The sequence below is a fragment of the Cicer arietinum genome, chromosome 7 (genome assembly GCF_000331145.2).
Source record: "Cicer arietinum cultivar CDC Frontier isolate Library 1 chromosome 7, Cicar.CDCFrontier_v2.0, whole genome shotgun sequence".
Lineage (NCBI taxonomy): Eukaryota > Viridiplantae > Streptophyta > Magnoliopsida > Fabales > Fabaceae > Cicer > Cicer arietinum.
In genome coordinates, this window is record NC_021166.2 from 27,859,508 (window position 1) to 27,870,632 (window position 11,125).

Below are 11,125 nucleotides of genomic sequence, written 5' to 3' on the forward strand. Positions count from 1 at the left end.
ATATATATATATTAAATATAACTTAACAAATATCTCAAAATATCTAGATATTTGTTAAATTACCATGTCACCCGTAACACATTAAATTCTCCGTAAAGGATTTACCGCACTTAATTTAAATTTATTTATCGACGAGTAATTCTAAATGGTGTCAAAATAACTTTTTGATCCTATAAACTCCAAAATATTATTAACTTTGGCTAAAAAGCCTCCGAGCCAAAATCCAAAATATATAAAATACATAAAGTGTACTTTAAAATTATGGGTCTTACACCACGACTCTGATTATGGGGGTCATTTCAGTGGGGATCAAACTGCAACAAAAGTTCTCCAATCGGGACTATTATGGCCTTCATTGTTTAAAGATGCATTCAACAACGTGAAGAAGTGTGGTCGATGACAGCGCACCGGTAACATTTCAAAACGGGATAAGATGCCTCAAAATCCTGTATTAGAAGTAGAAGTGTTCGATGTGTGGGGTATTGAATTCATGGGTCCATTCCCATCCTCATATGCAAAAGTTTATATTTTGGTGGTGGTGGATTATGTCTCAAAGTGGGTTGAAGCAGTTGCTACACCAACCAATGATTCACAATAGGTCGTCACATTTTTCAAGAAGAACATATTCGCACGTTTTGGCGTGCCTCGAGCTTTGATTAGAACGAGGGCACTCAATTTCTAAAGTAGAAAATGGAATATATTCTAAGAAAAATAATGTGTCATAGGGTGGCAACCCCATATCACCCCCAAACCAGTGGGCAAGTTGAAGTATCAAATAGTGTATAATAAAGCTTGTCATTTCCCTCTTGAACTAAAGCATCGAGCATTTTGGTTGATGAAGTACTAGAATTTTGACTTGGTCAAGGCAGGCGAATTAAGAATTCTTCAGCTTCAAGAGTTAGAGAAGTTCTGGAATTTTGCATATGAAAACACCAAGATATATAAAGAAAGAACCAAGAAGTGGCATGAAAAAAAATTAAATTCAAGGAGTTCCAAGAAGGAGAACTAGTTCTTCTCTTCAACTCAAGATTGAAGTTTTTTCCAACAAAACTAAAGTCAAGATGGTCGTGCCCTTTCAAAATCATCAAGGTATTTCCATATGGTGTCGTGGAGTTGAAAGACACACACTCAAACCGGAACATCAAGGTGAATGGACAAAGACTGAAATCCTACTTAGGGGGAGAGTCAAAACTTTCGATGAAGTCCATCAATCTAATCACCACTTGAAGAGTGGAATGTCAAGCTCAAGACACTAAACGAAAGCTTATTGGGAGGCAACTCAAATTCGTATCCTTTACATTTTAGTTTCATTTTAATCCATTTAGTTTCATTTTTAGCTAATATTTGCTAGTTGTATTAGTTCTTGATATTTGGTATGAGCAAGGAATCAAAAAGATGTGTTAGGGATTGATTTTACTGTTTGGACACTGGTCGCGCGTGCCTAAAGCACATTAATCTATGCCTGAAGCGCATTTCACCAGTTATGTCACTAGCCACACACGCCTAAAATGCTTTTCAGGCAGTTGAACACTGCCAGCGCGCGCCTGAAGCGCGTCATCCACGTTTGAAGCGCATTTTCTGTATTTGCTCACTATCAGTGCGGGCTTGAAGCGCACTTTTCCTAGTTTGCCCAAAGCTAGGTTTTTAAAACCCTGGTTCTCACACAAACCTTCCCTCACACAACCCTACCCTCCCACAAGAATTAACTAATACACTCATCTCTATTACTACTCCAAGTCTAGTACTTAATTCAACAAAGGTAAGTTTTCCTCTCCTATCAAGCATTCTCCCATCATCATGTAAGTTTTCTCAAATTGTTACAATCAACTCATTCTTGTTCATTGATGCATGTGGGTTATTTGAATTCGAATTTGTGCTAATAGTAGAGATTGTTCATTGATGCATGTGGGTTATTTGAATTCGAAATGGTGTTAGTATTAGAGATTGTTCATAAATGCATGTTGTTTGTCTGAAATCGAATGTGTGTCAGTGTTGGACATTGTCACTTATGACTGTAGATTGTTCATGTATTTCATGCTTTTCACTCCACCTGTTTGAGAAAATGACAGAACCACTTTTGAATCCTAATTACCACAAAATAATACTGCACTCCAACTATTTGAGAAAATGACACAACCACTTTTGAATCTTAATTTATCAAAGGTAAATCTATGTGCATTGTTATCATTTGGAATTTTGTTGGATAAATTCAGGGCAATTGATGTGGTTATTTTGTCAAGGGGAGACAAATGCATCTTCCTCCCAATCACACGATAAATTCTTATTCAAGACTATGGCAACACAAGAGTATCATGCTAAACTCACTACAATCAAGAAGTTTGTGAGTGAGAAGAATTTTAAGTTCTAAGCCAATGAATTTGTTGACATCCAGGCAATGATTGCTGCCAGAGGATGAGAGAAGCTGACCACATTTGTCACCATAGTGAGAAAATCCTTAGTAGTGGAATTCTTCTTCAATACCTCTGATATGAAGTCTGACAAACCACTCCACATGATCAATTTGTGAGTTATGTACGGGGAAAAGGGGTTCCCTTCACGCCTCAAGTCATCAATGCCATCTTTGTTCTGCTGAACTATACAGATTGCCGCTTTCAAGCTATGGAGGATCACATTATAAAAATAGACACTCAAGAGATCTTACACATCTTATGCAGACCATACACATATTAGGTACGAAATAAAGATGGCTCACCTAGAAAACTGCGTTCGTTAGATCTTACCCCAATTTCAAAAGTATGGAGCACATTTGTTCATCATACGCTACTACCATGTTCAAATGTGTCAGATATAACATTTCAGATAGCATGTCTACCAACCGATATCATAAAAGGTGACATAGTTAATGTGGGCATGCTAATAACTCATGATCTTAGGGGGACAACAATTCTTGATCCTCCGACAGGCTACTTCCATCATGCTTCCCTGATAAGCAAACTTTGTGGGTAGGTGAGGGTGTTACCTAAACAGGTTGAAGAAATGGTGAAACCTGCTACCCCAATAACTGCTAGTTGGATAAAAAAACACTTTATGATTCCGACAAACTATCCTGGTGCTCCACAAGCAGCAATGCCGGAGGAGGAAAATACTTAATCTCAGGGGCCACATGACCATCTTCAGCATCCATCACAGCTCTCCACAAAGGATAGATTTGGTAAGCTAGAAACTATGATGGAACAATTGATGATCGATCAGCGAGATGGACAAGCTAGAATCGAACTGGGGATGACCAATCTCTATCGAGCCTTCGCTTCATCTCAACATACACCAGGAGGCAAGTTTTATTCTAATTTATTTTCAGTGGGACTACAGTGGTACAGGAGCGGAATACCTAAACAAAGCCCCTTGAATGTATTACCCAACTGAGAGAAGTTTTTTCTTTCTTTTTTCTTTGTTTTTATTTTTTCTTTCTTTCTTTTCTTTTTTTTTTTCGCTTTATTTCACTAGTTGAATTGTATGTTTACTTTCCTTTCACTAAATGTGTACTATGATGAGGAAGTTGAAATAACTTGCATTTGATCTTAAGTTTTCTGTTTGAGATTTTGAAATTTAAATTTCATTGCTTTGCTCATGTCATTGCTTAATTCGACGAGTTTCACTAATGCATACATTGTTGATTACTTTGTGATTGTAGAAGTCTAACTTGCCATCAAATTTTCAAAAAAAAAAAAAAAAACAAATTATGTGACATGTTTAGCATTTTTTTAACAGTTCATGCTCTCTATTATTATCCTAGCTGTGATCTTTTGGACCTCAACACTTGCATTCTTTGTTGTGTGATTATCTAAACATGTGTTATCTCTTCAGAACTTCTACTAATTCTGACTTGCATTACTTGTAATTTATGCATTTACTGAGGCAATTTTATTTGGTCGTTTGAGTCTTTTTAACTACCCTATGCAAATTTTATCCCTTGCTAGCTCCTTTGAGCCTTGCCCTTTCTTTCGGTTACTAGCCACATTACAAGTCAAAGACCTGACTTTAATTCAATAACCTTACTTGGAGTTAGGTAGGAAAAGTTTTGTCTTGTCTTGGTAAATTTCTAAGTTTGGGGTTGCTCGTGGGATAACAACCTTTTAAGTTTGGGGTAGTGATTCTCACAAAAACAATATATATATATATATATATATATATATATATCAGTTTGTGTGTTTTGATAAATAATATTTTCTTGGTTCGTGTGTCAATGTTTGAGAAGCTCTACAATGAAAAGGTGAAGAAATATAAAAAGTGGTAGAATAATTTGAAAATGTATGCCTAACTCCTAGTAGTAAATCCTACTATCCCAAAATTTCATACCCTTACCTAAGCCTCATTACAACCCGAAAGTCCTCCAAAAGCGTGTGTGTTTGCTGCATTGTGATTACTAACTAGAATTTTTTCAAGCCTATGGTAGCGTGATGCATGTTCTAGGATAAGAGTGATAAATGTATAAGCTTTGCTAAACACTTGAGATAAATTTTGGTGAGATTGTGTGAAGAGAGAGTTGAACTTGATGAATGAATGCTAAAGTATACAAATTGTGTTTTTAAGCAACCATGGAGCATGATGAATGTTTTGTAGTAGCTGCAACTTTGAGAATTGAGTTTGATTTTATTTGAGAAATTGAGTTTAAGTTTGCTTTTAACTATACCAAATCTAAAATTAATTGTTGTTTGGGGACAAGCAATAGATTAAGTTTGGGGTTGTGATGATTCTTCATCATATGCATATTTTTCATTGATTTTAGTCTTATTTGTCTTTAACAATTAGTTAATTTAAGGAGTTATTTGATATATTTTGTTGATTTGAGTTCTTTGATTTAATGAAATGTTTATGTTCTTATTTCCTTGATTAAGTAGAGATTTTTTAGTAATTTTACGATACTTTTTGTTTTAGTGCATTGCTGAATTTTGGTGAGAAATCAATATTACATATGTGGAGTATTTCATCTATATCTGGAGTTGTAGATGTTCAATTGGAGTTACACCAAGTGTAACTGAAAGCTAAGATCCATAGCTACAACGTCCATGAAGACATCAGAACCCAATTCAGACTCTAAAGAGGCGCAAAATGCAGACAATGTCAAACAGAAGAAGTTGTGCGCCTGAAGCGCAACAACCATACCTGAGGCGCATTTTCAGCATTTTGCCACTGTCGAGACGCGCTTGAAGCGCAAAGCATGCGCATGGGGCGCATGACACGCGTCAGCATTTATTAAAATGCATTTTTTTTCTCACTTTCTAAGCATTTTTTTGACTATTGGGAAGTTAGGAGACTTGTGCCCTAGCATAGAAACTCAAAGACAATTGTTTCTAACACCATTGGAGCAGTTTTATCAAGAATCATTCATGAATCTCTCTTGTAATTCTTCTCAAATCTCTATCTTTTTTATCTCTGTCATGAGTAACTAAACCCTATTTGTTAGAGATTGGTGTAACAAGATGAAATTCTTATTTTTCTAATTTGATTTCTACTTATATGAATGAGTTTATTGAATTATTTTTCACATCTTTGTGCTTAATCCTTTTTATTGCTTGATCAACATTAAAATGTTCTACGATTCGTATTTTGAAACGAAAGTGGACTTTACGAATGCTTGAGATGAGAAATTCATGAATTTGTAGTCTATGGATAGATGCAGATCATGAAACCAATTAAATTAGTTGCAAATACAATAGTTTAAAAAGAGAAATATTGTATAGTAATGCTTAATTCTAATTTTAAATCCACTAAGGAATTATGGGTTACTTTGGAATTAAAGGTTATGTCACTAAAACATTAGGGCAAGAATAATAAAGAGAATTTGGTAATAATTCAATAAAGGAATCTAATAACTATGATCAAATTAGACACCAAGGTTGAATTCAAAGTGAAACTCATCCCTGACATTTTTCTTATTATAAAGGATCAATTCTACTACTGTTGTTAATTTTAAATATTATTTCAATCAATTTAGGAACTTTTTGTTCAATTTTAGTAATTAAATGTAATTCGATAGTAAAACGCAATCTTTGAGTTCGACACTTGATATTACCGTTTTAATTATTACTTACAACAATTCAGTACACTTGCTAAAACGCTATCAATACAAAAGGTTGGAACTTGAGTAGTTGCTTCTAACAAAGTTGATAATACTAAAAACTTTCACACTCTAAGAAAAGAACACTCAGATTTGGGCTTCAATTTAGTCATTATTGAATTCTGAATTGTATCTTGTTCAGATTGCGTTTGTAAATTCTTCCAATTGATTAGGTTCATATTTTGTTGTAGATAAATCTTGATCAAATGTTCTTCAAATCTTAATTAAATCTTTTTCAAATTTTGATCAAATCTTCTTTAAATCTTCTTTAAATATTCTTCAAATTTTGATCAAATATTCTTCAAATCTTGACCATATTTTCTTTTCAACTTGGTCAAAGATTTCCTTCAATTATAAATTTGAATCAAATCTTATTTTAGATTTTCATCAATCATAATTTGGAATCAAATCTTATTTTATATTTTCTTCAATTATAAATTTGAATCAAATCTTATTTTACATTTTCTTCAAAAATATGAACCTTCTTTCATATCTTTGAAATCAAATATATTGTTTTCTCAAAATACTCTTGTTAACATCAAAACTCTAAATGTAAAATCAATTTGGTTCCAAAAAAATTGAGACGAACACAATGAACAAGTATTCATACCTTTTCTAATAGGTACGTTCAAAATTTTGAGGAAAAAATGTATTTAAAGGGGGAGGATGTAACAAACCTCCTAACGACTTTAACACTTTAAAATATTTTCTGTTTTTATGATAATTTTTATGAGTTTCACTAATCTTATTATTAGAAATAACATTTAATTTGGTTGATAAGTTAAATACTCTTGTAGTTATTAGGTAAAAAAAAATGTAGTAGTGTAGGCAAACAAAGTTATTAGTAGACAAAAGAGAAGGAGTTTCTCCCTCTTCCTTTCCATTCACATATTGACAACAATACCCTCTCCTCAAATTTCGTTAATTCCTTTTTCTGAAATCTAGGCACGACAAAAACTCTCTCATTCTCTCATAAACACACAAACCATTAAACTCACCCCTTACATCCCCCTCTCTTCAAATTTTACCTTTTCTCTACATTATCAAAATTTCCATTCTCAACTTTCAATTCCTTTCTTCAAACTAAAAGAAACCCACATCCAAGCTTAAGATGGCGCTCAAATTCCATTCTCTTCAGAAAACCTAATATTCATCTCCATAAACAAAAGAGTAGATGCGATAGAGTAGAGAGTAGAACTAGGGGTCAAGAGCTTCCCCATCAAATTAAGTCCAAACTTAGGAAGAATCCTTCATTTAGCAAGAATTGTGTGTTCTTTTTTTCCTTATATTAACTCTTATTTAAATTAAATTCATTTAGTTTTTGGGTATTTGGGATCCTTAAAGAAAGAATTATGTTTTTGAGCATATGGTTAAATTTGGTGATGTTTGAAAATGAGAGTGTGATCAAAGTAATCCCAATTGTGTTTAAGGCTAGGATTGACTTTACAAAGCAATCCCAATTATTTTAGTAACTTACTCTAAGATAATTGAGATAGACGGTTATGTTTACGGAAAAGAATCTATTATATATATTTAAAACAGACCCCCGCCACCTCACCCTGAATGCCACCTCAGTCCATTTCATCCACCTGTACAAATTTTTTCAACATCAGCCAAAAATCTGATGTGGACCTCTCCTCCTTTCTCCCCTCTCAATTATCATCTCCTCATTTCTCCCCTCTCAATCATCCTCAATGCCTAATCTCTTTCAATCCTGCTCTCAATCCCTAATATCCTAATCCTAATATCAATCCCTAATATCCTAATCTCTTTAATCCCCCTCTCTCCCGATACCATTCCAGAGCATGCAAAATCCTCTCTCTTTGCTCTCCGCCCCAAAACTGACCCACCGCAAACCCACTGCACAACGCCCATTCGCTTCGCGCGCGGGAAAACGACGAAGTCGCGCGGGAAGGCAAAGCATGCAAAATCCTCTTTCTTCGCTCTCTGCCCCAAAACTGACCCACCGCAAACCCACCGCACAGCGCCAACCTGGTCCTCCCATACCTGTTGATCATCAACATGCATTTTCACATCGTATTGGTCGGGGTCCGCCAAACATGGGCTGAGTTCCGTATCCTCGTGGTTATGAAGGACCGCATTCTCCAAGATCATGGAATTCTCAGGTTAGTAACCCTTCTCATTGTGCCTACCCTAACCCTTTGTGCATTCAAGAAGGATGTTATAACCCTTTAGGTATGTCTTTCAGGCAGTTAACAGAGGTTAATCCCCCTCTCTCCCGATACCATTCCAGAGCATGCAAAATCCTCTCTCTTCCCTCTCCGCCCCAAAACTGACCCACCGCAAACCCACTGCACAACGCCCATTCGCTTCGCGCGCGGGAAAACGACGAAGTCGCGCGGGAAGGCAAAGCATGCAAAATCCTCTTTCTTCGCTCTCTGCCCCAAAACTGACCCACCGCAAACCCACCGCACAGCGCCAACCTGGTCCTCCCATACCTGTTGATCATCAACATGCATTTTCACATCGTATTGGTCGGGGTCCGCCAAACATGGGCTGAGTTCCGTATCCTCGTGGTTATGAAGGACCGCATTCTCCAAGACCATGGAATTCTCAGGTTAGTAACCCTTCTCATTGTGCCTACCCTAACCCTTTGTGCATTCAAGAAGGATGTTATAACCCTTTAGGTATGTGTTTCAGGCACTTAACAGAGGAAATCCAGGGACAACAGCTGATACATTTAATTTGCCTTCAAGAAATAGCACTCTTGGGATGTGAGTTTAGGACTTCTTTTTCCCTTTTAATGTGACCATATATTTTACTTGATATTTTATAGTGATATTGTGTTGTTATTTTCAGGAATGGAAACCAATCACAGAATCCAAATAGCTCAACCTTTGAGATCACCATCCCTCATATGTATTTGATCCATGTGTATGTGAGAACACCAACAACCTGAATCAAATTCAACAGGTGTGTTTGAGATTATTTTTTAGAGATTTTTAAAAAAAGTAAAAGTTATTTGATGTTGTTTATCATATAAAAATCTTTGTTAAAAAATCATCTATTAAAAATAATTTTGTAGAAGTTACTCAAAACAGCTTTTCATTTGAAGTGGTCTTTAGTTCTCATTTTTTTAACAATCTGTAATAAACGGATGAAAACTCTTCAAAAATGTAACATATTTGTCATATATCTTATTATTGATCCATTTCTCAGTCTGCAAGAAATTGTCGTTTATTTATGTTTTGATTTTTGGTGTATCCTAATTGTCAGATCTCTGGTGCAAACGTGGTTGTTCATGATCCAAAACCTGGTGCTACAGAAGGGCTGGTGATTGTATCTGGAACACAAGAGCAAACTCACTCTGCTCAGTGCCTAATTCAAGGTTTTATTCTATGTGGAATAACTACACCTTGAGTCTGCAGTTTCGCGCGCGGGAAGGCAACGAAGTCGCGCAGGAAGGCAACGAAGTTCAGTTCATGAGACCGCGACAGAGTGGAGCAGCCGCGACACGAAGTTCCTTGCCTTAGCTGGATCTCGCTGGTGCCACCTAAACGGTAAGCTTAAGGTAATCTCAATCCTGCCCTTCCTCCCCATCTCAATCCTGCTCTCAATCCCTAAGTCAAGGTAAGCTTAAGCGAATAATCTGCAATTTTGTGTGCTAAATGCTAATATTAGCAATAGTAAGTGTATATTATATGTGACCATATATTTTACTTGATATTTTATAGTGATATTGTGTTGTTATTTTCAGGAATGAAAACCAATCACAAAATCCAAATAGCTCAACCTTTGAGATCACCATCCCTCATATGTATTTGATCCATGTGTATGGGGAGAACAACAGCAACCTGAATCAAATTCAACAGGTGTGTTTGAGATTATTTTTTAGAGATTTTTTAAAAAAGTAGAATTTATTTGATGTTGTTTATCATATAAAAATCTTTGTTAAAAAATCATCTATTAAAAATAATTTTGTAGAAGTTACTCAAAACAGCTTTTCATTTGAAGTGGTCTTTAGTTCTCATTTTTTTAACAATCTGTAATAAACGGATGAAAACTCTTCAAAAATGTAACATATTTGTCATATATCTTATTATTGATCCATTTCTCAGTCTGCAAGAAATTGTCGTTTATTTATGTTTTGATTTTTGGTGTATCCTAATTGTCAGATCTCTGGTGCAAACGTGGTTGTTCATGATCCAAAACCTGGTGCTACAGAAGGGCTGGTGATTGTATCTGGAACACTAGAGCAAACTCACTCTGCTCAGTGCCTAATTGAAGGTTTTATTCTATGTGGAATAACTACACCTTGAGTCTCAAGTTTCGTGCGCGGGAAGGCAACGAAGTTCAGTTCATGAGACTGCGGTGGAGTGGAGCAGCCGCGACACGAAGTTCCTTGCCCTAAGGTAATCTCAATCATGCCCTTCCTCCCCATCTCAATCCTGCTCTCAATCCCTAAATCAAGGTAAGTGTAAGACCCATAATTTTAAAGTACCCTTTATGTATTTTTGGTGTATTTTGGATTTTGGCTCGGAGGCTTTTAAGTCAAAGTTAATAATATTTTGGAGTTTTATAATCAAAAAAATATTTTAATGCCGATTAAAATTTCTCGTCGATAAATAAATTGAAATTAACTGCGGTGAATCCTTTACGGAGAATTTAATGCGTTTCGGGTGAAACGGTAATTTAACAAATATCTAGATATTTTGAGATATTTGTTAAGTTATGTTTATTATATATATATGTGTTTGTTTGGAGGGAAAAAGAAAGGAAAACGAGAAGGAAGGAAAAGGAAAAGAAAAGAGTATATAAAGGAAAGAAGGAAAAAGGAAGAAAGGAAAAACAAAGGAAAGAAAAAGAAAGGAAGGAAAATCATAAAATTTCCATCTTCTTCCTCGGACACTTCACGCCCAAGATTTCCCCCTCCTCCATTTTCGTCATTCTTTGCTTTCTTTCTTCAAGACGAGTAACCCAAGGTTGGGTGAGTGCTAGAACAAAGATTTCGCAACTCCACTCTTCCTCTTTGATTCGAAAACGAAGAAAAACGGTATTTGAGATTCAAACACAAACCTCCCCGTT

At 35.6% G+C, this 11,125-nt stretch overlaps 1 long non-coding RNA gene across 1 annotated transcript; it reads left to right on the forward strand.

The window, feature by feature from the left end:
• Positions 1-8,117: 8,117 nt before the first annotated feature.
• LOC113787804 (uncharacterized) lies at positions 8,118-9,465 on the forward strand. Its single transcript, XR_003474324.2, has 4 exons — positions 8,118-8,205; positions 8,741-8,814; positions 8,900-9,013; positions 9,317-9,465. It is a non-coding gene; the product is annotated as an uncharacterized lncRNA (long non-coding RNA).
• Positions 9,466-11,125: the final 1,660 nt, after the last annotated feature.